Source organism: Phyllobates terribilis, unplaced genomic scaffold, assembly GCF_046119375.1.
Source record: "Phyllobates terribilis strain yellow unplaced genomic scaffold, ASM4611937v1 Scaffold_1__5_contigs__length_1240528914, whole genome shotgun sequence".
NCBI lineage: Eukaryota > Metazoa > Chordata > Amphibia > Anura > Dendrobatidae > Phyllobates > Phyllobates terribilis.
Window position 1 is genome coordinate 788,887,794 of NW_027362761.1, and position 26,056 is coordinate 788,913,849.

Here is a 26,056-nt window from a genome sequence, read left to right on the forward strand (position 1 = left end):
GCGTCTAAGCTTAAGAGGAGAGTAGGATGTTTGGATCTTTGGACAATGTCTATAAGATCAATTGCTCATCTGGTATTGTCACCCTCTTGTCTAAATGGGATAAAACCTACCTGATCCTTGTGAATCATGAGGGTAGATATTCAAACGAACTGTAAGTAGTTTAGTAAATATTTTGATGTCTGAGTTAAGGAGTACTATAGACTTATAGTTCTTACAATCCAATCCATCTTAACCTGTCTTAGGTATTAAAGTTATATAGTAATCTCGCATGGATTCAGGAACAGGAGATTAATTTAAGAAGGAATTAAAAAGGGGTATCAGGGTAGGAAGAAGTTAATTTTGGAAGGTTTTATAATATAAGTTGGGTAATCCATCTGGTCCCAGAGTTTTACTGTTTGGTAGATGCTGTATCATATCCTTGATCTCTTTTTCATTAATATGCGGAAACGCATAAAAAACGCTTGGTAATCCGCATCCCATGGTCCCCAATGGCATTCCGCAATGTCAATGCACATGCTGCGGATTTTTCCGCAGCGTTTCTCCAGCACTCATAAATCCGCAGCATGTTCATTAATTTTGCGGAAGCGCAGCCGAATTGCCGCCATTGACTTGCATTGAGACGCATATAATCCGTGTCTGTACATTTGTACACGCGGATTATATGTGTTTCAATGTGCGTATGGTACCCAAGTCTGGAGGAGAGAAGACTCTCATCCAGACCTGGGTACCATTGTACCTGTAAAAAAAAGAATAAAATAATAAATAAAGTTTATATTCACCTGTCCGGCGGCCCCTGCAGCGCTTATCTTCCAGGACCTGAGATGACGTCGCGGTATGCCGGCAACCGGGAAGGAGACAACACACGCGACAGCACACGCGGCGGGGGATCGGTAAGTATAGCTTTATTTTTTTCGGTCACACTATATAAATCCATGCTGTTTGCATGGATTTATATAGTGTGACCTAGTTGTCAAGCACTTCCCAAGTGATGCTATCACCTGGAAAGTGCTTGTAGTCCGCATGTGTAAACGCATGCATAAACGCATGTGAATACGCATGTGAATACGCGTGTATTCTGCAGGAAAAACGCATGCACAATCTGCATGCGTTTTTTCTGGCAAGGGAGATGCAGAAACGCTGCAGAAATTTTCTGCTTCATTTCTGCATCATGGGCACATAGCCTTAGGGAGTGAGTATAATTGTGAGAAATACTCATGGAATATATCTGCTGTTTCTTTTGGATCATATGTTATTTGATTTTTTTTTGGAATGCAAAGCATAAGAGGAAAACTGTTCCATATGATCTCTAAGTTGTTTAACTAATAATTAGTGAGCGAGCACTAAAATGCTCGGGTACTCGTTGTTCGAGCTGAGCAAATTGGAATGCTAGAGTGCTCGGTCCGAGTAACGAGCCGAATATAAGTCTATGGAAAACTCGATCATTTTTCCGGCGGGCCCCCGGCGGTGTGCAGAGGGCCTAAAAATTGCCCAAATCGATGGGAATAGTGCTCAAATGGCATGGGAGCAGCTTGGGGAAGACCCCTGGAAGCATTTCTGACTCCCAGGTCACTGCTGTCAACAATGTTGTTAGAGGTATTACGCCACTTTTACGGTCTCACAATAAAAAACGAAACCAAAATTAATTTTCCTGGGAAATATGTTAAGGAACATCCTTTCCAGGGTAATGACTTGTATATAAGGCAAAATAAATATACAAAACCAAAAATGCTCCTCCACACCTTGGGCTATGTTCACTTGTAGCGTTTTTGATGCACTTTTGCATTGCTTTCAACCATGACAATTGCATTCACCGGGAAATGTCATTTTAACATTTTACAACCTTATCTGGCCATGTGGTGTGTGACACATCATCAGACACATCCTGTTTCATTTTTGATGGAGGGATTCTGAAAGTCACAAAGCCTATTTTTATAGGGCCAGCAGTCAGCCCTCGCTATTGTTAGAGAGCCATCAGCCGGCTATGCTTTGTTGTTCCCATTATAAATGGGTCTCCTATACTGTTATTGTGTATGCAGTGACTGCAAGGGCTGCCAAAAATTTGGACGCACCCCAATACCCCTATGAAGAGACATAGAGGAGGGTCTCAGTAAAAAAATGTTCCCATAAAGGAGCAGGTCTCCTATAGTGGTAATGCCCATGCTGTGACAGCAATGGCTGACAAAATTTGGGAAAAACCCCACTAACAATTTAAAGACACATAGAGCTGGGCCACAGTAACGACATGTTCCCATTAGAAAGGAGAGGGTCTGCTATACAGTTATAGGGTATGCAGTGAGTCCAAAGGCTGCCAAAATTTAGGAAAAACCCCAGTAACAATTTAAACTCACACAGAGGTGGGCCAAAGTAACAACATGTCCCCATTAGAAAGGAGAGCCTCTGCTATATAGTTATAGGGTATGCAGTAAGTCCAACGGCTGTAAAAATTTAAGAAAAACCCCACTAACAATTTAAAGACACATAGCGCAGGGCCACAGTAACGACATGTTCCCATTAGAAAGGAGAGGGTCTGCTATACAGTTATAGGGTATGCAGTGAGTCCAATGGCTGCCAAAATTTAGGAAAAACCCCACTAACAATTTAAAGACACATAGAGCTGGGCCACAGTAACGACATACTCCTATTAGAAAGGAGAGGGTCTGCTATTCAGTTATAGAGTATGCATTGAGTCCAACTGCTGACAAAATTTATGAAAAACCTCACTAACAATTTAAAGACACATAGAGCTGGGCCACAGTAACGACATGTTCCCATTAGAAAGGAGAGGGTCTGTTATAAAGTTATAGGGTATGCAGTAAGTCCAATGGCTGCCAAAATTTAGGAAAAACCCCTATAACAATTTAAAGACACATAGAGGTGGGCTTCAGTAACGACATAGTCCCATTAGAAAAGGAGTGAGTCTCCCATACTGTTTGACTATGCTGTGACTGCAATGGTTGTCAAACATTTGGAGGCACTCCAATGCACCTTGAAAGAAATGTAGAGGTCGGAGGGCTCTTGAAAACAATGTTCCCATTATTAGGAAGTGGGTCTCTCATACTGTTTGCCTATGCAGTGAAGCAACGACTGCCAAAAATTTGGAGGAACTCTAATGCCCCTAGCAAGAGACATAGAGATCGGAGGGCCTCCTGAAAAAAATGCTCCCATTATAAGGAAGTGAGTCTCCCCTACTGTTTGCCTATGCAGTGAAGTAACGGCTGTAAAAAATTTGGAGGCACTCCAATGTCCCTTGCAAGAGATGTAGAGGTCGGAGGGCCTCCTGAAAAAAATGCTACCATTATAAGGAAGTGGGTCTCTCATACTGTTTGCCTATGCAGTGAAGTAATGGCTGCCAAAAATTTGGAGGAACTCCAATGCCCCTTGCAAGAGTTGTAGAGGTTGGAGGGCCTCCTGAAAAAAATGCTCCCATTAATAAGAACTGGGTCTCCCATACTGTTTGCCTATGCAGTGAATACAACGACTGCAAAAAAATTGGCGGAACTCCAATGCCCCCTGCAAGACACGTAGAGGTCAGAGGGCCTCCTGAAAAAAGCATTCCCATTATTAGGAAGTGGGTCTCCCATACTATTTACCTATGCAGTGAATGCAACTGCTCTCAAAAATTTAGAGGACTCCAATGCCCCTTGCAAGAGATTTAGAGGTCAGAGGGCCTCCTGAAAACAATGTTCCCAGTATTATGAAGTGTATCTCCCATACTGTTTGTCTATGCAGTAAATGCAATGGCTGCCAAAAATTTGGAGGAACTCCAATGCCCCCTGCAAGATATGTAGAGGTCGGAGGGCCTCCTGAAAAAAATATTCTCATTATTAGGAAGTGGGTCTCCCATACTGTTTGCCTATGCAGTGAATGCAATATCTGCCTAAAATTTGAAGGAACTCCAATGTCCCTTGCAAGAGACGTACATATGTTAATATGGTACACATGGTGGTGATATGGTCATGGAGGATGAGGATGCGGAGAAGGAGGAGGACAAGAGCAAATAGACAAAATCAGGAAGCGTATACCCATGTCTGGGTGTGAAGACAGAGGTGCATGGGAATAGAGTTAGACCTCCCAAAAAACCCTGCTGTTTTTAAGTTTATGTTACGCTGCTATCATTCGGTGGTGTTGAGAAGTCTGGCCCAAACCAGCCCTTGTTCATTTTTATAAGAATTTTTTAAATAATTCCGCATCAAGGGCCCATTTAATTAGGCCTGTCCTGCGCGGGAATAAGAGACAGAAATTTATCCTTGTAGCGTGGGTCTAGAAGTGTCAACAAACAATAATGACTGTCAGCCAAAATTTGAACTACGCGAAGGGTACGGGAAAGGCAATATAACATAAACTCAGCCATGTGTGCCAGACTGCAAAGAAGCAAGACTTCTGTGTCCTCACCAAGAGGATGACTGACCATGATCTCCTCCTCATTCTCCTCCTCTACCTCCTCCTCCCTGTCCTCAGGCCATCCACTCGCAGGAAACTAGCTCCTGTTCTTTCTGCTCCTCCTCCTCTTATTCATTGTCACCCAATCCACGTTGGGATGACATGAGGCTGGGCTGTGTGGAATCACCCTGTATGGTTCCTTGCTCCATCTCATCGTGCTCTGCCTGCAATGCATCCTCTTTAATTGTGAGCAGAGAGCATTTCAGAAGACAGAGAAGTGGGATAGTGACACTAATTATGGCGTCATCGCCGCTCACCATCTTGGTGGAGTCCTCAAAGTTTTGGAGGATGGTACATATGGATGACATCCATGTCCACTCCTGAGGTATTATGTGTGGAGTCTGAATTGAATACTGACGGCCTTGTTGATGCTGGTACTCAACAACTGCCCTCTTCTGCTCACAAATCCTTCCCAACATCTGCAATGTAGAGTTCCAATACGTGGGGTCATCGTAGATCAGTCGGTGAGCTGGAATCTGCAAACGCTGCTGAAGCATGGCAAAGGCTGCGGAAGCTGTAGCTGACTTTCTAAAATGGGCACACAGGCGGCGTACTTTGACAAGCAGATCTGACAGGTCCGGGTATGTTTTGAGAAATCGCTGAACCACGAGGTTAAGCACATAGGCCAGGCATGGTACATGTGTGATCTCGCCTCGCCTCAGAGCCACGACCAGGTTCCAGCCATTGTCACACATGACCATGCCTGGCTGTAGGGTCAGCGGTGTCAGCTGCAGATCTGCCTGCTCTTTCAGAACTGTCCACAATTCTTCAGCGTTGTGCGGTTTGTCAACTAAGCATATTAGCTTCAGCACAGCCTGTTGCCGCTTGGCTGAGGCAGTGCTGCAGTGCTTCCAGCTTGCGACTGATGTGGTCATTTCGGAGATGGAGGCTGAAGAGGAGGAGGTGCAGGAGCTGTAGAATATGGGGGCAACCCTGATTGACCTAGCAGCCGCAATCCTTGGCATCCGGAGGACGTGTTCCATCCCAAGGTCCAACAGGGTCCCGACTTCCACTATTTTAACCCAGTGTGCCATCAGCGAGATGTACCATCCCTGCCCACAAGCATTTGTCCACGTGTCCGTGATTAGGTGGACTTTCCCAGTAACTTCGTTGTTGAGGGCACGGCTAATGTTGTGTGACACGTGCTTGTGTAATGTGGGGACGGCACACCGGGAGAAATAGTGGTGGCTGTGGACCGAGTACCGAAAGATGGCCGCCGCCATCAGGTTGTGGAAAGCTTCCGTCTCTACAAGCCTAAAAGGCAACATTTTGAGCGCAAGCATTCGCGAAATGTGTGAATTTAGTAGTGTGGCTGGTGGGGCGTTGGCTGCGCATTTGTGTTACAAGGACTGGGTTAGGGACAACTGAATGCTGTGCTACGACAAGGATGTGTACGTGATTGCTGATGGTGCTAGTTGAGAGTGTGTAACGACAGGTGCAGGGCGGGAGGCATCTTGGCATGCGCCATGGACAGGGAATTGACGTTCTCGCACAACAGCGGAAGAATCAGTGATGTCACCTGAAGACACTGTTGCTGGACCCTGGGGTTCGGCCCACTTAGTCAGATGCTAGCTGCCATGTGCCTGATCATGCTGGTGGTCAGGCTGCTTGTTTTGCTACCCCTGCTGATGCTGGCCTGGCAGGTGGTGCAAATGGCCTTTTTGGGGTTATCGGCAGTTTTTAAAAAATATCCAGACTAGGGAAGATCTAACAGTTGTACTGGCAATTACCGGCGTGTTGGCGTTACGAGGAACGCTTTCCCACCTTGTGTCTGTGGCCACCACACTGCTTCTTCCTGCCTCTTGTGGTGCTACACCTCCCTCCCCCTGTGTGCTGCTGTCCTCGTTCTGTATGTCCCCCTGCCAGGTTGGGTCAGTTACTATATTATCCACCACCTCGTCTTCTACTTCCGCACCCTGTTCCTCCTCCTGACTTTCTGGCAATTGTGTCTCATCATCATCATCCACCTCTTGCGACAGTAATTGCACTTTCCCACCGTCGCCTTCGTGTGACCGTGGCTGCTCCAATATTTGGGCATTGCTTCTCCTCTTGACTCTCTTGAAGCTGGCCGGGCGATAGGCCCAAATCTACAAATGGAAAAGTGAACAGCTCCAAAGACGGCGAGTTGAGTTAATGCCAAAGAGCTCAATTTTTGTCTCATCTGACCACAGCACCTTCTCCCAATAACTCACAGAATCATCCAGGTGTTCATTGGCAAACTTCAGACGGAGCTGCACATGTGCTTTCTTGAGCAGGGTGACTTTGCGGGCACTGCAAGATTTTAAACCTTTAAGGCTTAATGTGTTACCAATGGTGACTTTGGTCCCAGCTGCTTTGAGATCATTAACAAGTTCCCCCCATGGAGTTTTAGGCTGATCTCTCACCTTCCTCATGATCAAGGATACCCCACGAGATGAGATTTTGCATGATACCCCAGATCGATTGACAGTCATTTTGCATTTCTTCAATTTTCTTACTATTGCACCAACAGTTGTCTCCTTCTCACCCAGCGTCTTACTTATGGTTTTGTAGCCCATTTCAGCTTTGTGCAGGTCTATGATCTTGTCCCTGACATCCTTAGAAAGCTCTTTGGTCTTGCGCATGTTATAAAGGTTAGAGTCTGACTGATTAATTGAGTCTGTGGACAGGAGTCTTTTATACAGGTGACTATGTAAGACAGCTGTCTTTAATGCAGGTAACGAGTTGATTAGGAGCAGCGTCTAACTGGTCTGTAGAAGCAAGAGCTCATAATGATTTGTAGAGGATCAAATACTTATTTCTCACTGCAAAATGCAAATAAATGTATCTAATTTATACAATGTGATTTTCTTTATTTTTTTTTTGGATATTCTATCTCTCAATGTTAAAATTTTCCTACCCTTAACTTTATAGACTGTTCATGTCTTTGTCAGTGGGCAAACTTACAAAAACAGCAAGGGATCAAATACTTATTTCCCCCACTGTATATGTTGTGGAATATCTATACTAACAGGACATTCAATGTACCCTTTTGTACTGTATCATGCACTGAAGTCTGCCACATACCCTGCCTGCCTGCCTAACACCTGTTGCCAGGTCCTATATAGACCTGATGATGCTGTGCGGCCATCCAATCACTGTGATGCCCACAACCAACATGGCTACGGCATTACAGTGCGTGGCAGGCAATCCCTGCATGTTTATTGGCTCTCTAAAGAGCGCCAAACATGCAGGGAGGGGACCCGAGTTTCCGCCCGAGCAACCCAGAAATACTTGCCAAGCGCCGAGCTTCTCGAGCACAGTGATGCTTCGGCGAGCACCGAGCAGTTGCGAGCACGTTCACTCATCACTACTAATAATGTGTGGGGTTTATTAGCTTTTTCATAATATCGTTGGTATGTATAAAGAAGTAGCTTATCCAATCGTTTTAGTGCCATATTCTTTAGCTGTGCCCTAACATCTATAATTTTTTTAAGAATTTGTTTACAGGGTCTGGAGAGTATTCTTGCCGCTAGAAGTTTTAGCTCCATATTTAGCACTTCCTGTTTGATTTTATAATCTTTTTTAAGTCTGGCTCCCATTGCGATACACTGACCACGGAAGACTGCCTTGTGAGCTTCCCATAAAATTGCTTCAGAGGAGACTGATCCTTTATTAAGCTCAAAATAGTTTTGTATGTGAGGGTGTAGTTCTTCTTTGGAAGGTTTACGTAAAAAAGTTTCATTAAGCCTCCAATTACAAGAGCAGATAAAAACTGAATAATCTTTAATTGAGATCTCTATTGAGGCGTGGTCAGACCATGTCATGGAACGATCCCATCTCTGCTTCTGTTAGTATACGTAACAGAGGAGTGTTTTCAAAGAAGTAATTTATCTATCTTCAGGGTGGTTAATTTTCTATAAATTGTAAAGAGAGTATCTGCGAATTAGCTATTGGAATTTTCTGGTGAGGTGAGTTTGGAATGAGGATGGAGGCCTATCATTTAGCGAAAGTCTGTCCTTGTGTTCAGAGAACAGCATATTAAAGTCTCTCCCAAGAATTATTGCAGAGGGTGGGAGACGTGAGATTTTGAGCGAGATATTTCTAAGATATTTGATTTGAGCTGTATTAGGGGTATAGATATTGCAAAGTATAACGGGATTTCCCCTGAAGGTACTTTGTAAGATCATGTTTCTCCGATTGGGGTCTGAGTGAGAAGAGGATATCTCGAACGGGCATGTCTTTCATTCAATCTTGTGTGGCGGAGTATATTTTAAGATACTGACTTAAGGCAAAGTTAAAGGGGCCAAATTTATTAAAGTGGATTTCCTGAAGGAAGACTACATCGGCTTTTAGGGATTTAATTTCTGTATGGGTTAGGGATGTTTTAGCATTTGTGTTGAATTCCTTAACATTTAATGAAAACACATTTAATCATGATGGATGTAACAGGTGTATGAATGCTGATATGACTCACCATTATCAGAGGCTAGGCAGGGAGTCTTGTGGTTCATCCGAGAGTTCCCCAATGTACTTGGTCTGGAAACATAATGAAGAGGAGGGAAACACAGGAGGGAATGGGGGGAACATAGTAAATTTAAACATATACATATATAGCAAGTTAAGTATGATAATAAACCTTATTTTAAGGAATCCTTAATTCAGGATCTTTAGCTCCTAGGGAGATCTGAGGCCCAAAAAACAATCTGAACTCTAGATCACCTTGGGAGTTTTAGGGTTATAAACAAACTCCAGTAAAGGAGAAAGAATAAGTATAACCAATAGAACTAGTAAAAGTAGTAGAACTATTAAACAAACAGGCAATCAGATGGCAAGGATCCAATGCCCTGACAACTTTCCAGCTGTTGCTCATGCAATAATAGGCTGTAATACAAGAAAGTTATAGCAACCCTGTACCATCATTTTAAGTCACATGAGAGTCAATAGCATTATTATTGTCTGTAGATATCATGTTGGGGTCTTGACCTGCTAGTGGTGGAGAAAGTTGAGTAGAGTTTGATCTTCTGCATTTCTTGTTATTAGACTGCCACACTGGAGATGGGGCGAGCGGTGGGGATCCCAATCCCAGTCTAAGAGATCAGGAAGACGAATGTCCAGTATCTTGCAAATGTTCGAGAGGTCCCCGTACAACTTTAATATGACCGATCTACTGTACCTTCTTTTCTGGCTTTGAGTGAAAAGGGAAAACCCCAGCGGTAAACAATTTGATGGTCCTTTAAGATAGAGAGGAGGGGACATAAGTGACATCTTTTTTGTGAAGTTATCCAGGAAAGGTCTGGCAAAAGTTGAAAAGGCGTATTTTTGTATTGCAGCTTCCGCATGTTTCGTGCTTTAGACATAATAGCTTCTTTAATGGAAAAGTCATATGTGGGAGACAATGTGGGTCAGCGGGTATGTTGGCCCGAGACCGCATGGACCAGGGTTCATTCCACTGAATGCCTGCACTCCTTTCCTGTGGGCAGAATACTACTCAGACTGCACAGGGTGAGGATAAAACAGAGTGGCAATACTTTGTTTTAGAGTCTTACCCTTCCGCTGACTTACCAGGATTAGAGCCACTGCGACTTTAGAGCTTCCAAGGCCGACTACCCCCACCAGTGGCACCCCGCTTTTGGCGGGCACCCACAGAGAGGAGGTAATGACAAGCTTAGAAAGCTGACAGTTCATTAAGGCACGTGGCCAGGTGATCATAGGGTCTCAACCTGGCTTCTCCGAATGTCTCCATGGGGCCACGTGACCTGAGGGTCACAACCTGGCTTCTCTGAATATCTCCATGAAGCCAGGTGAACGGAGGGTCCCAACCTGGCTTCCCCAAACGTATCCATGGGTTCAGTGATGGTCAATGGAGCAGATCTGTATTCTTTCAGCTAGGGCCATGGTCCCTTAAGCTGGCAACCTGTAGAATGTCAAATCTGTGTTCCCCTTGATGGTGCCATGGTGCCTTGACTGTTGTTCTGTAAAGTCCCTCTTGATGGAGCCATGGTGTCTCCCTGAAAACAGAGCCAGATCCCCCTTTTATAGTTCACAGCTCTTATTCAGGCATTTTTCCACAGGATTGGGGGGAAGGTGGCAGGGGCTCATCTCTCATTGTTTGAGTATTTAATCAATCTGCATAGTTTGTCCTCCACTGTTTTGCATGTCAACAAGCTGCATGGACTTATACAATGGGCAATCAACATATTAGCAAACATCGATTGTTCAATGACACTGTGTCCCTGTCTCCCAAACATAGCAGACAATAAGCTGCAATAAACATCAACTCAAGAGTCAACGTTCAGGTTCATATAATAATAGTCTATGTTTCTTGACCTACTGAAAATATATGTCTGGCATAGTTGAGACTAAATGCTGTGTAATCACATCATGTATGCAACATATGATGTCTCTGTGTGAAGATGAGGACTGTTTGGTTTGAGAGCATGATGAGCTCTGTCATGTTTAATTTTGTTGAATTGTGGGAGGTCCAAAATTTTGTTAAAGCTGGATTCCAGGATCTTTTGAAGGTCTTCAATCTCTTCAGCTTTAGGGAGGCCCCTCAGGCAAATGTTGTTCCATCTTCCCCTGTTTTTCTAGGTCTTCAAGATGACAGTTGGTATTCCTGAGGGCTTCAGCATGGGAGGAGACCACCTCTTGTATGAGGTGCATATGCTTGCGTGTAACATCTTTGGCTTCTGATAGCGAATCTATACGATCTGCAATAAATTTGATGTCTTGGCACATCACAGTTATCTCTGATCGGCAGGTAGATTTCACTTCTGAGATAAGAGCTTTGAAGTCCTCTTTCGTTGGTAGGTGTTGGAGTAATGAGTGTACGTCCTCAGGAATAGATGATCTTGGTGACAAATTAACAGTGGAGTGGAAGGGTCCAGGAAATCATCCCATGGATTGGGCCTTTCCATTAAACCTGAGATAGAGGGAGTGGTTTTCAGAAGTGTCTTCCCATTCTCCAGAAGTAGGAGCTTTATTGGATATGTCCTTTTGTTGCAATCTTTGCGGTTTAGGAGGCATTGTGTTAACAGAAAGGGATGGTTCTGTTGAATTATCCCTATTAATTTGAGCATCTGTAAGGTTTTCCAGAATATTGTGTGGTACAGCTGGAGGGGCACTAACGGTATGGACAGATGATATAGTCCTTGAAGATGTTTGTCTTGGAGAATAGATGTCTCCTTTTTGAGGTGTTTCAGGATTTTGAAAAAAAAGTCAATAGTCTTAGAACCTGTTGATGAAGATTGAGTTGAACTGAGTTTTTTCCCTGGGATCTTTTTCCCCATCAAATCTAGTACAGGGTTGGTCCTAAGCCCATTCTATTGCTAGGTATTAGAAACCTTCAAATCATGTATTCATCTCTTATTCTTTAGTATCACTCCAGTTTGAGATGACGTAACAAATGAGTAAGAGTAGGTAAGTACAGTTGTCAGCTGTACTTCTTTTTTTAAATCACAAGATGGTAACAGATGGTTAATTACTTTAAACTTCTGAAAAATCTTGAGTACTTCACTGATCCACCACTAGATGGCAGTATAGTTATAGGAGTGCAATGGTTGATACAGGAATTAGTCTTTAGACTTTAATAAAAATTGAGTTTTACACAGTTTTTCCAGCACTTGTGATGTGTAGGTCGGTATGCAGAAAGGAAATTGTATTAAGTTGTGACTTAAAGAGGTAGTGATTGATCATAAAAACAATGGTGTCCTTTTTTGAGAATGTCACTGTAAGTTGCCTGAAAAAATGTCTGCTGGTTGTGGTGGTGGTGGTGCTCTGACTATAATTAGCAGTCGATTAATCTGCGGTGCAGGGACTCTTTAAAGCAGGGGTCCCAGTCTTTGTTCCTTCCCCAGCCTCATCTGTGCGCGGTAAGAGTCGCGTTGCTGAGATGCTGCTGGGGAATCCCTGTCACCTCACCTCCAATGCTGATGGTGGTGTTCGGCTCCCGGAGCTCCGTCAAAGATCAGCTTCAGCTTGGGGATCTTGCAGGTGGGAAGGAGACCGCCCAGTAGTTCCTTTCAGCGGGGGTTTCCTTGGAAAGACTGCTTCTCTCCATTTGAGGCTTCAGCGAAAACCCAGAATATAACTGGTCCTCCGGTTTTCTCTGGTAAGGTCCCACAGCTCGCTGAGTGGAGAATGTGGACAGAAGGCATATTTGGGTCTGAAAGAGTGATTTTGGCTCACTTTTACCCAAAATAATTGTGTGAAATAGGGCTTTGGAGTGGGAGTTGCTCTAACACACGTCCTCCCTCTTCAGTGCCGAAGCCACGTCCCCCATATCAGTTTTTTATGTTTGGCTGCTATCACACAGTAAAAGATGCTTTTTATTGCGCATCGCCATATTTTGAGAGCTGCAATTTTCCTATATTTCTGCCGACAGTCATGAGAGGGCTTGCTTTTTGTTGACATTTTTATTGGTACTATTTTTTGGCACATAACAGTTTTTGATTGATTTCTATTCCGATTTTTGGGAGGCAGAATGGACAAAATCCAGCAATTCGGGAATTATTTATTTATTTATTTTTTAATGCCGTTCACAGTGTGATAAAAATGATAAGACAGCTTTATTCTTCGGGTCAGTAAGATTACAGCGATACCACATTTATATGATTTTTTTTATGTTTTGGCGCTTTTAAACAATAAAGATTATTTTATAGAAAAAAATAATTGTTTTTGCTTTGCTATATTCTGAGAGCTGTAACTTTTATTTCTCTGTTGATGGAGCTGTATCATGGTTTATTTTTTGCAAGCAAGATGGCATTTTTAGTGATACCATTTTTAATTCCATTTAACTTTTTGATTGAGTTTTATTTCACTTTTTGTTCAGTGGTTTGATGAAAAAGTATTTTTTTTACACGTTTTCTATTTAATTTTTTTACGTTGTTAACTGAAGGGGTTAACTAGTGTGACAGTTTCATAGGTCACATTGTTCTGGATGCGGCAATATTAAATACCGGTATGGGTACTTTTTTGTTTATTTTTTTGTACTTAAATATGTGTATTTATTGATATAATTTTTTCATTTTTTTTTGTTTTGTGATTTTTTTTTATATTTTTACAATTTTTTAAACTTTTTTTACTTTTTACTTAGTCTTTTTATGGGAATTTAACTTTTTTTACTCTGATCACTGGCATAATGCATTGCAATGTACTAGCACAGCAATGCATTATACCGGTCAATGTTGCACTGATAGAAACCTCTTAGACCTTGCTCCTGGCATGGTCTAACAAGCTTGTCATAGCTGGCTGACCCGGAGGTCATAATTATGACCTCGTGTTGCCATGGCAACGATTGAAGCCCTTGCAATGACGTTGCAGGGGCACCGATCGAAAGGGAGAGGGAGGCCCCTCCCTTTCCCAGCCTTCTAAATTCTGCAATTTGTAACATACCTGGCGGCGTCCTTGCATCGTGGTCCATCTCCCACTGTGCAAGAGAGCGCACTTGATCTCCTGTCCAGAGTGTCTCTCTGGCTTCCCTCCATGCTGTCTGTTTGTGTCTGTCTCTGCTGCTTAAGGGCGGCGCCCGATCACTTCCTGCTTTTTGTACCTGCTGTGGGTCACACCCCTTGTGCGTCCTCAGCCTATTGCTGTCTGACACTTGGTATATAGCTCAGCAGCTCCCTTCTATCCCTGCCTGAGCATAGTGTTTTCCTTTAGTGTGTGCTTGCACTCTGAAGGTGCCAGGTCCCGTCTCTTGTCTCCTGCTTTTTGTATCAGTTCCCGTGTCTGAACTGAGTCCTGTATGTCTCCTGCTTTGCGGTATCAGCTCCCGTGTCTGAACTGAGTCCTTTCTGTGTTCTCTTGTCTGTCCTGTCTGAACACGCTCCTAGCCTGTTCCTCCTGCCTTCTAGGGGCCGATTACCTAGACCCGTTCCTGTATCTTGTCTGACCTGTCTGTACTCGCTCCTAGCCTGTTCCTCTCGCCTTCTAGTGGCCGATTTCCTAGACCCGCTCCTGTGTCTGGTCTGTCCTGTCTGAACACGCTCCTTGCCTGTTCGTTCCGCCTTTTAGTGGCCGTTTTCCTAGACCCGCTCCTGTGTCTGGTCTGTCCTGTCTGAACACGCTCCTTGCCTGTTCGTTCCGCCTTCTAGTGGCCGATTTCCTAGACCCGCTCCTGTGTCTGGTCTGTCCTGTCTGAACACGCTCCTTGCCTGTTCGTTCCGCCTCTCTGGGGGCCGTATTCCCAGACCCGCTCCTGTATCCCGCTGCAGTGTCGGTCTCCTCCGTACACTCAGTTCCAGTCTGAACACTCTCCTGTCCTTTACCTGTTTTGCCTCTATGTCCGTTCCCTTCCTTTTTCTGCAGAGTCAGAACTCGTACCTAACTCCTGCTTGTTTTCTCTGCAAGTACTGTGTGAGTATCTGGCTCTGTCTTTCCCTTCCTGTTTGTTCCGTGTGAACAGAGCCCTGTCCTCCCTGCTCAGCCTTGTCTGCACTCTAGCAGTGCTTGCCTGTAACCCTCTGCCTGTATTGTTCCTGAGTCCCGGTGTGTACTGGGTCCTATCCCGCCTGTGTTCCTACCTGCTAGTGCCTCCCTGTCTGCACTCTAGCTGTGCTTGCCTTTACCCCCCTGCCTGCATACCCGCCTGCCTGCATACCAGTCGTGCCTGCCTATACCCACCAGTCTGTGTGCCAGCCTACCAGCCTGTTCCTGTATTCCCCTGTGTGGGTCAGCAGCCGTGTCCGGGGTCTGTCCTGGAGTAGCACCTGGTCCCTCTGCTCGGTTCCTCCTTGGTGCACTGGCGTCGTATGCCGTCGTGCGACCCTGGTCGGATCAGGTGAATACTTAGTCACGCCCCTCCAGGCATTCACTCTCCGGCACGGTCCAGTGGAATCACTACCAATCACACGCACACGCCGCTTAGCCCGGGCGTGTGCATAACAGCATGCTCAGGCCATGGTTCCCGTTGAGCCCCACGGCCTTCGCCCTCTGAGAAGTTTTCCAGCGAATATATGCATTAAAATAAATAAATAAATTTTTTTTCCCTTAGCTGAGTTCCAGGCGAATTACGCACCGTCCAGATGGATCTATCAGCTCTCGTTCCTGCGGATCCGCCACGTTACTATGGGGATCCAAGACAGTGTTGTGCATTTGTGGAGCAATGCATGCTACACTTTAAGGCCTACCCTCTTTATTTTCCTTCCGATTGGGCTAAAGTGGCCTTTATGATGTCTTACCTGGCGGGTGATGCCTTGGAATGGATCAACCCCCTATATGAAACACAGGATCCGATCCTCCGGGACCTAATGGCCTTCCTGGTGGCCTTTCTAATGGTCTTCGATGATCCTAACCCGGAGGCTCCTGCTGAAGCTTCACTTCCCAATATCCCGGAGCAGCCCCAATGGGTAATGTGTGTGGGTAGCGCAATAGTCCTCCAGCCCAATGAGACTACTGCCCACCCAGAATCCTCTCAGGGTGACTACGCTTTCCGGAATACTTCTCTCAACCTCAAGAGGCAGTCCAGACGTGCTAGACTTAGAGGCAAGCCGTCACGCCAGGGCCTGTCCTCCCTGAGACCTCCTGACCCCAACCTTGAAGTCCCTACTGAAGCTTCATCTCCCTGTATCCCGGAGAAACCCCAATGGGTAGTGTGCGTGGGTAGTGCACCAGTTCTCCTGCCCGAAGAGACTTCTGCCCATCCAGACTCCACACAGGAGAACTTCCTGCACCCGGCATCAGATGCTTCTCTCTCTTTAACCGGTGTGCATGTCCAAGGATGCTCCAAAGCTGTGGTTACCTCTGAGTCTGTGCACCTCTACTACCTGCCGGAGGATCCCCTGTTGCCTCCTGAATCCTCCGGGATACCACTCGATGACAAATGGAGAGAGACTTCTCTACACCCGGTACTCAATACTTTGTCCGCTTCGTCCTGTGAGCCTGACAATGGGTACCCCAAAGTGGTAGTTACCTCCGAGTCTCTACACCCCTCCGACCAGGCGGAGGATCTCCAGTTGTCTCCTGAACCCTTCGGGGTGCTACCTGGTAGCGAAAGGACAGAGACTCTCCTATACTCTGTACCTGATACCTCGCTCGCTTCGTCCAGTGAGTCCAACCTAGTGTACTCCGAAGCAGAGGTTACTCCTGAGTCTCTACACCCCTCCGACCAGGCGGAGGACCTCCAGTTGTGTTCAGAATCCTTCGGGGTGCCACCTGGTGGTGAATGGACAGAGACTTTCCTATATCCTGTACCTGATACCTCGCTCGCTTCGTCCAGTGAGTCCAACCTAGTGTACTCCGAAGCAGAGGTTACTCCCGAGTCTCTACACCCCTCCGACCAGGCGGAGGACCTCCAGTTGTGTTCAGAACCCTTCGGGGTGCCACCTGGTGGTGAATGGACAGAGACTTTCCTATACTCGGTACCCGATACCTCGCCTGCTTCCTCCAGTGAGTCCGACCTAGTGTACTCTGAAGCAGTTGTTTTCTCTGAGCCTCTGCACTCTTCTGACCCGGCGGAGGACCTCCAGTTGTTTCCTGAATCCTCCGGGGTACCACCAGATAACAAAGAGACAGTGACTTTTCCTCATTATGTACCTGATAACCCGTCTATTTTTTCCTGTGAGCTTGACAAGATGTACCTCGAAGCAGAGATTACCCTCAAGTCTCTGTCCCCCTCCAACCCAGTGAACGACTGGTCCTCGAATTCCCTGCGGAAGATTCTGGCAGGCCTGAAGAAGAGGGGGCGTAAGGGGGGAGGTACTGTAACATACCTGGCGGCGTCCTTGCATGGTGGTCCATCTCCCACTGTGCAAGAGAGCGCACTTGATCTCCTGTCCAGAGTGTCTCTCTGGCTTCCCTCCATGCTGTCTGTTTGTGTCTGTCTCTGCTGCTTAAGGGCGGCGCCCGATCACTTCCTGCTTTTTGTACCTGCTGTGGGTCACACCCCTTGTGCGTCCTCAGCCTATTGCTGTCTGACACTTGGTATATAGCTCAGCAGCTCCCTTCTATCCCTGCCTGAGCATAGTGTTTTCCTTCAGTGTGTGCTTGCACTCTGAAGGTGCCAGGTCCCGTCTCTTGTCTCCTGCTTTTTGTATCAGTTCCCGTGTCTGAACTGAGTCCTGTATGTCTCCTGCTTTGCGGTATCAGCTCCCGTGTCTGAACTGAGTCCTTTCTGTGTTCTCTTGTCTGTCCTGTCTGAACACGCTCCTAGCCTGTTCCTCCTGCCTTCTAGGGGCCGATTACCTAGACCCGTTCCTGTATCTTGTCTGACCTGTCTGTACTCGCTCCTAGCCTGTTCCTCTCGCCTTCTAGTGGCCGATTTCCTAGACCCGCTCCTGTGTCTGGTCTGTCCTGTCTGAACACGCTCCTTGCCTGTTCGTTCCGCCTTTTAGTGGCCGTTTTCCTAGACCCGCTCCTGTGTCTGGTCTGTCCTGTCTGAACACGCTCCTTGCCTGTTCGTTCCGCCTTCTAGTGGCCGATTTCCTAGACCCGCTCCTGTGTCTGGTCTGTCCTGTCTGAACACGCTCCTTGCCTGTTCGTTCCGCCTCTCTGGGGGCCGTATTCCCAGACCCGCTCCTGTATCCCGCTGCAGTGTCGGTCTCCTCCGTACACTCAGTTCCAGTCTGAACACTCTCCTGTCCTTTACCTGTTTTGCCTCTATGTCCGTTCCCTTCCTTTTTCTGCAGAGTCAGAACTCGTACCTAACTCCTGCTTGTTTTCTCTGCAAGTACTGTGTGAGTATCTGGCTCTGTCTTTCCCTTCCTGTTTGTTCCGTGTGAACAGAGCCCTGTCCTCCCTGCTCAGCCTTGTCTGCACTCTAGCAGTGCTTGCCTGTAACCCTCTGCCTGTATTGTTCCTGAGTCCCGGTGTGTACTGGGTCCTATCCCGCCTGTGTTCCTACCTGCTAGTGCCTCCCTGTCTGCACTCTAGCTGTGCTTGCCTTTACCCCCCTGCCTGCATACCCGCCTGCCTGCATACCAGTCGTGCCTGCCTATACCCACCAGTCTGTGTGCCAGCCTACCAGCCTGTTCCTGTATTCCCCTGTGTGGGTCAGCAGCCGTGTCCGGGGTCTGTCCTGGAGTAGCACCTGGTCCCTCTGCTCGGTTCCTCCTTGGTGCACTGGCGTCGTATGCCGTCGTGCGACCCTGGTCGGATCGGGTGAATACTTAGTCACGCCCCTCCAGGCATTCACTCTCCGGCACGGTCCAGTGGAATCACTACCAATCACACGCACACGCCGCTTAGCCCGGGCGTGTGCATAACACAATTGATATCAAGCATGGGATTTAGAGGGTTAAAATTCCCAGGTTTTTTTTTGCCATTAACAGCCGGGTCTTGGCTTTAACTGAAGCCGAGCTCCCGGCGCCGATCGCTTAAGCACAGACCCTGTGCCCCGCATGGTCGGCATGACATACCCGTACTTCAAAGGTCGGAAACCCCTATCCAACCATGACTTATGGGTACGTCAAGGGTTGTCAAGGGGTTAAGAACACATGCTTGAGAAGGGGGGTTTGCCCTGAACCATAACAAATTTGGTGTGCTGCTACCTGCGTTTCTTCAACAACTGTGATGAATGCTATTTTTCTTCACTAAGTTTTTGAAAACCTGGACTTGCTATGCAATTGTGGACCATTTATGCATTGATGAATACTGCATTTGTTGATATATTTAAATATTCGCTGCAAAAGATGTATTACTTGATACAAGTATTTGACTTTGCGTTGCCTCCTTCATATGCTAATCTTGGAATCGTGGAATCCGTTACATACGTGTGTTGGTAAGTGAAGATCCACATACATACAGTGGGGAAAAAAAAGTACTTAGTCAGCCACCAATTGTGCACATTCTCCCACTTTAAAAGATGAGAGGCCTGTAATTGACATCATAGGTAGACCTCAATTATGAGAGACAAAATGAGAAGACAAATCCTGAAAATCACATTGTCTGATTTGGAAAGAATTTTTTTTCAAATTTTGGTGGAAAATAAGTATTTGGTCAATTACAAAAGTTCATCTCAATACTTTGTTATATATCCTTTGTTGGCAAGGAAAGAGGTGAAACGTTTTCTGTAAGTCTTCACAAAGTTGGCATACACTGTTGCTGGTATGTTGGCCCATTCCTCCATGCAGATCTCCTCTAGAGCAGTGATGTTTTGGGGCTATCGCTGGGCAACACAGACTTTCAACTCCCGCCAAAGGTTTTCTATAGGGTTTTGATCTGGAGACTGTCTAGGCCACTCCAGGACCTTGAAATGCTTCTTACGAAGCCACTCCTTCATTGCCCTGGCGGTGTGCTTGGGATCATTGTCATGTTGAAAGACCCAGCCATGTTTCATCTTCAATGGCCTTGCTGATGGAAGGAGGTTTGTACTCATTATCTCACGATACATGGCCCCATTCATTCTCTCATGTACACGGCTCAGTCATCCTGGTCCCTTGGCAGAGAAACAGCTCCAAAGCATGATGTTGCCACCCCCATGCTTCACAGTAGGTATGGTGTTCTTTGGATGCAACTCGGCATTCTTTCTTCTCCAAATACGACTAGTTGTGTTTCTACTAGTGTTGAGCGAGCATGCTCGACACTGCTCAGTACTCGCCCGAGCATCTCACTACTCGGGATGTTCGGCGAGCACCGAGCATTTCCGGGTTACTCGGGCGGGAGCTCGGGTCTCAGCCCTGCACGTTTGGCGCTCTTTACAGAGCCAATGAACATGCAGGGATTGCCAGCCAGTCACTGTAATGCCGCAGCCATGTTGTTTGTGGGCATTACAGTCATTGGCTGGACGCACAGCGTCACCTCGAGTATTTAAAACCGGGCGCCGCCATCTTGGACACAGTCGCTCCGGATCAGACAGTGTAGGGTCAGTGCTGCTGAGCTAGGGAGAGATTTATACTCCAAAATAGTTAGTGTAGCGTCTCTAAAGCCTGCCAAATCAAACAAACATTCATTCTCAGGACTAATATCCATCCCAGATATCAGGCAGGCAGGCAGGCTGTATAGGAGACGCAGTGGTTATACCAGCAAATGCTGCATTACAGTCCTGTGTGCTCCTGTTGGTCAAATTGCTAGACTTATCACCCCGGTCACAGGGGCCAGGAAAAATTATTTTTTCTTTCATCTAAATCCTGTATTTACTTTTTTTCTCAGTCAGACAGTCCAAATACGCGTCTTATTAACCTTTTGGCATCCCCCCCCCTCAAAAAAAAAATTGAGTGTGTCTGTGACTGTTCAGACACCAATATATCTGTTTAAAAGAGTCTGGTGTAGGCCAGAAAAGTATAACTGTGGTTTTGCAGTTCCATGGGTCAAATCTCTGTATCATCCCTTTTTTGGGCATTTTTTGCCGTAAAAAAAACTGTAATAGTGTCTCCCTGACTGGTCAGACACCAATATATCTGTTTAATAGAGTCTGGTGTAGGCCAGAAAAATATAACTGTGGTTTTGCAGTTTCACGGTTCAAATCTCTGTATTATCCAGCTTTTGGCATTTTTTCCGTAAAGAAAAACAGTAATAGTGTCTACCTGATTGTTCAGACACAAATATATCTGTTTGAAAGATTCTGGTGTCGGCCAGAAAAATATAACTGTGGTTTTGCAGTTCCACTGTTCAAATCTCTGTATTATCCAGCTTTTGGTATTTTTTCCGTAAAGAAAACAGTAATAGTGTCTCCCTGATTATTCAGACACAAATATATCTGTTTGAAAGATTCTGGTGTAGGCCAGAAAAATATAACTGTAGTTTTGCAGTTCCACGGGTCAAATCTCTGTATTATCCTGTTTTTGGCATTTTTTTGCCGTAAAAAAAACCCGTAATAGTGTCTCCCTGACTGGTCAGACACCAATATATCTGTTTAAAAGAGTCTGATGTGGGCCAGAAAAATATAACTGTGGTTTTGCAGTTCCATGGGTCAAATCTCTGTATTATCCAACTTTTGGTATTTTTTTCCGTAAAGAAAAACAGTAATAGTGTCTCCCTGATTGTTCAGACACAAATATATCTGTTTGAAAGATTCTGGTGTAGGCCAGAGAAATAGAACTGTGGTTTTCCTCTTCCATGGTTCTAATCTCCTTTTTATTACCCTTTTTCCATTGATAGTTGGAGTGTAAGCTATTTTACTTAATTTACAATGGGCAAGGCGCGTGGCAAGGGACGTGGAAGTGGACGTTCTGGTGATGGTGCGTGTAGAGGATGGGGCCGTGGCCAAGGTGAAAATGTGCCACAACCAACAGCCACATCTTCTCGCTCCCACTTCTTGACCGAATTACTAGGGAACCACACTACAACACCAGTATTGCGAACTGATCAGTGTGAACAGGTTATTAATTGGATAGCAGATAATACTTCCAGTTACCTGGGCACCATCACCTCTGGTCTGTCTTCCACACGGTCAAGTTTTAGTAGCCGTGAGTGTCGACTGCATACTCCTCCTCACCCTGATGTTCCTTCCCCCCACCATGCTGAGTGTCGTCAGACAGCAGCTGATCCCACACTTGGACACTCTGAAGAGTTGTTCACTGGTCCATTTCCATATTTGTTCCCCTCGCCTGCTCCGCTTGAAGTGGTGGAAGAGGAGATCCCATGTAGCGATGCCCAAATATTTGAACAGCCACGGCCAGAGGAAGTCGACGCTGTCAATTTGTCACAAGAGGTGGACGATGACGAGACACAATTGCAACGAAGTGAGGAGGAGGATCGTGGTGCGCAAGTAGAAGAGGAGGAGGTGGTGGATGATCTAGTAACTGACCCAACGTGGCAGGAGGACACGCAGAGCGAGGCCAGCAGCACACAGGGGGAGGGAGGCAGAGTACCCCAACAGGCAGGAAGAAGCAGTGTGGTGGCCGCACACAGAAGAACAGTTCCCCGTAACACCAACATGAGGGACATTGCCAGTACAACCGGTAGGTCTTCCAGAGTCTGGAATTTTTTTAAAGACTCTGCTGAGAACCCAAAAAGGCCATTTGTACCACCTGCCATGCCAGCATCAGCAGGGGTGACACAACTACCAGCCAGACCACCAACAGCATGATCAGGCACATGGTGTTAGAACCCTCCTGTTAGTTTTTTCTATCTTGTGTTTTGTGGTCACATGACCATCTGCCTATATATTCCAGCTCTGCCCTTCTGGCTTTGCTGGACTTCAGTGTTGTTTGACTGTTTTGCTAGCCTGGTGCTTTGGTGCTTTTCTCTGTCAGTTTGCTTGGTCCTCTGGGACCTCTAGTTCTTTTTGTCAGTTTGTCTTTTTGTGTTCTGCAACAACTTCTCTGTTTAGGAGGTGTCCCATTTTGGTCCCAGTCCTTAGCTCTTTTAGGGACCCCTCCCTTAATTCTATAGGTCTTCGTTCAGACTAGCCGAGGACGAAGGCGGGTCTGTTCACTAGGAACAGGCAGCCCGCTACATCGTAGGGATTCAGCTTAGTCTTACTGTAGGGACAGCTTTCCCCTATCTTTCCTTAGTTCTTGTTGCAGATCATAACAGTAAGTCCAGCCCAAAAAACTTAAAGGAATGAAATTCGGGGATCAGTATGGTTTCCGTCCAGGATTTGGCTCAACGCCTGCAGGGATTGTCTCTGGAGGTGGCCGAGCTTCAGCAACACATGAGTAGCTGTCCTGGAGCGCATTTGGTCGAACCGAAGGTAGGACTGCCTGATGTTTTTTATGGTAAACAGCAAGATTTTTTTTCCTTTAAAAATGCTTGTTTGTTATATTTTTGTTTGTGACCAAGATCCTCTGGGAATGAATCACAGCGCATTGGTTTTATTATGTCACTTTTGCGCAAAGAACAACAGGGTTGGGCCTTTTCTCTCCAGCCTAATGATCCGTGTTTAAGTTCTGTTGAAGAATTTTTTTCTGCTATGGGGCTATTATATGACGATCCTGATTGAATCTCATCTGCTGAGTCAGAACTTAGACGTTTGAATCAGGGGTTAGATGATGTTGAAAATGATTGCACACACTTCAGGAGATGGGCCTCAGAAGTTAAATGGAATGATTCTGTGCTGAGATGTTTATTTCTTGCTGGTCTGAGTGAAAGGGTTAAGGATTTGCTAATTGCATTCCCTGCACCTGAGACGCTGCAGGAAGCTATGCAGTTAGCTGTTCGTGTGGACAGGAGACTGAGGTCCAGGGTGAATGATGTAAAAACTCCTGTAACATCAGTTCCTAGTTCCCAGAAATTCTGCTATGACAGCGGAGAACCAATGGAGGTGGGGGCAATGTCACTCCGCTCTCACGAAAGAGACCGGAGATTCTCCGAGGGTTTATGTCTTTATTGTGGTAAAGCTGATCATTTGATTAAGTATTGTGAGCGTCGTTTAAGTAAAGAAAAAAGAAAGGTCAGTTACGCCCGTATAGCTTGTTTAAGCTCTGCAGGAGTATTTCTTTCTGGGAGTACTACTCTGCAGGGAGATTTGATTGAATTTCAGGTATTTGTGGATTGTGGTTCAACACTTAATGTGATTGATAAAGGGTTTTTGGAAAACCTTAAATTGAAATCCAAACCTTTGTCATCACCTATTTCTGTGGTTGCAATTGATAACACTCCTTTGAAATGTATTACTCACAAGACTGCTGCATTTTCCCTCACTATCAATGAAGTTCGCCAAGAAATTTTGGACTTGGTTGTTTTGGATAATTTGCCATCTCCAGTTGTTCTAGGATTGCCTTGGTTAAAACTGCACAATCCTTTATTGGACTGGTCGACTAATGTGATTAAGTCTTGGAGTCTGAAGTGCTATGATAAATGTTGTAATGGTCGCATTGCGGCTGTGGAAAAAGGGGAATTACCTGTACCTATTCAGGATTTTTGGAGGGTTTTTTCGGAGGAGGAGTCGCAAGTTTTACCTCCTCATAGGGATTATGATTGCGCCATTGAGTTTGTTCCGGGTGCTACTCTTCCCAAAAGTCGCTTGTTTAATCTGACTATCCCTGAAGGAAAGGCTTTGGAGGAGTACATAGAGACTGGCTGCTGGTCACATTAGACCTTCTAAGTCGCCTGTGGCAGTTGGATTCTTCTTTGTTAAAAAAAAAGGACGGCGGTTTACGTCCGTGTCTGGATATTCGTGAAATTAATAAGATTACCGTATGCAATTCCTACCCATTGCCGTTAATTCCTGACTTGTTTAACCAGTTAGTGGGAGCCAAGTGGTTCTCCAAAATTGATCTCCGGGGGGCATACAATTTGTTACGAGTGAAGGAGGGTGATGAATGGAAAGCTGCTTTTAACACTCCGATAGGTCATTTTGAGAATCTGGTGATGCCTTTTGCTCTTACCAATGCACCTGCATTTTTTCAGAACCTTATTAATGACGCCCTGAGACCTTTGATTGGTAAGAATGTGGTTGTGTATTTGGATGACATTTTGATTTATTCGCCAGATCTGGAGTCCCATTGGCAGAGTGTACGTGAAGTTTTGCAGTTATTGAGTGATAATTCACTCTTTGCTAAACTGGAGAAATGTGAATTCGCTGTGCAGAAAATTAGTTTTTCGGGCTACATTGTCTCCAGCGAGGGCTTTGAGATGGACCCTGTGAAGGTTCAGGCTGTGCAGGTACGGCCTAGGCCTATTAGTTTGAAATCTATACAGAGATTTTTGGGTTTTGCCAATTATTACAGGAAATTCATTAAAATTTTTTCTGTAATTGTTAAACCTCTAACCCAGGGGTCCTCAAACTACGGCCCGCGGGCCACATGCGGCCCGCGGAGGACTTTTATCCGGCCCGCCGGGCTGTGGGCAGAGGGGAGCGGTGTCAGCGCCCGCTCCCCCCCGCTTTCTCAGAGCCCCGGCAGCCAGATAATTACCTCTCCCCGTACCTTCGCAGATCCGCTGTGTCTTCCTGGTCTGCGCTCCCTGTGACGTCTCAGGTCAGAGGGTGCGGTGTCGTCTTTACACCGCGCCCTCCCCTGAGCCGTCACAGGGAGCGCAGAGAGGGACAAAGCCGGAGACGCTGGAGTCCAGACCTGAGCAGCGGCAGCAGGCAAGGAGGGAGGTGAGTATTGGATTTTTTTTTTTAATGTATGGAGGCATGGGACATAATATTAGGGGTGACATCCTGCATGTGGCATTATATGGGGGAGGGGGGGTGACATCCTGAATGGGGCATTATATGGGGGGGGTGACATCCTGAATGGGGCATTATATGGGGGGGTGACATCCTGAATGGGGCATTATATGGGGGGGCCGGTGACATCCTGAATGGGGCATTATATGGGGGGCTGACATGCTGCATGGGGCATTTTATGGGGGGTGACATCTTGCATGTGGCATTATATGGGGGAGGGGGGGTGACATTCTGAATGGGGCATTATATGGGGGGGTGACATCCTGAATGGGGCATTATATGGGGGGGGTGACATCCTGAATGGGGCATTATATGGGGGCGTGACATGCTGCATGGGGCATTATATGGGGGGTGACATCCAGCATGGGGCATTATATGGGGGGGTGACATCCTGAATGGGGCATTATATGGGGGGGTGACATGCTGCATGGGTCATTATATGGGGGGTGACATCCAGCATGGGGCATTATATGGGAGGGTGACATCCTGAATGGGGCATTATAAAGACAGGGGAGTGATATCCTGCATGGGTCATTATATGGGGGGGGTGACATCCTGAATGGGGCATTATATGGGGGGGTGACATGCTGCATGGGGCATTATATGGGGGGTGACATACAGCATGGGGCATTATATGGGGGGTGGGTGACATGCTGCATG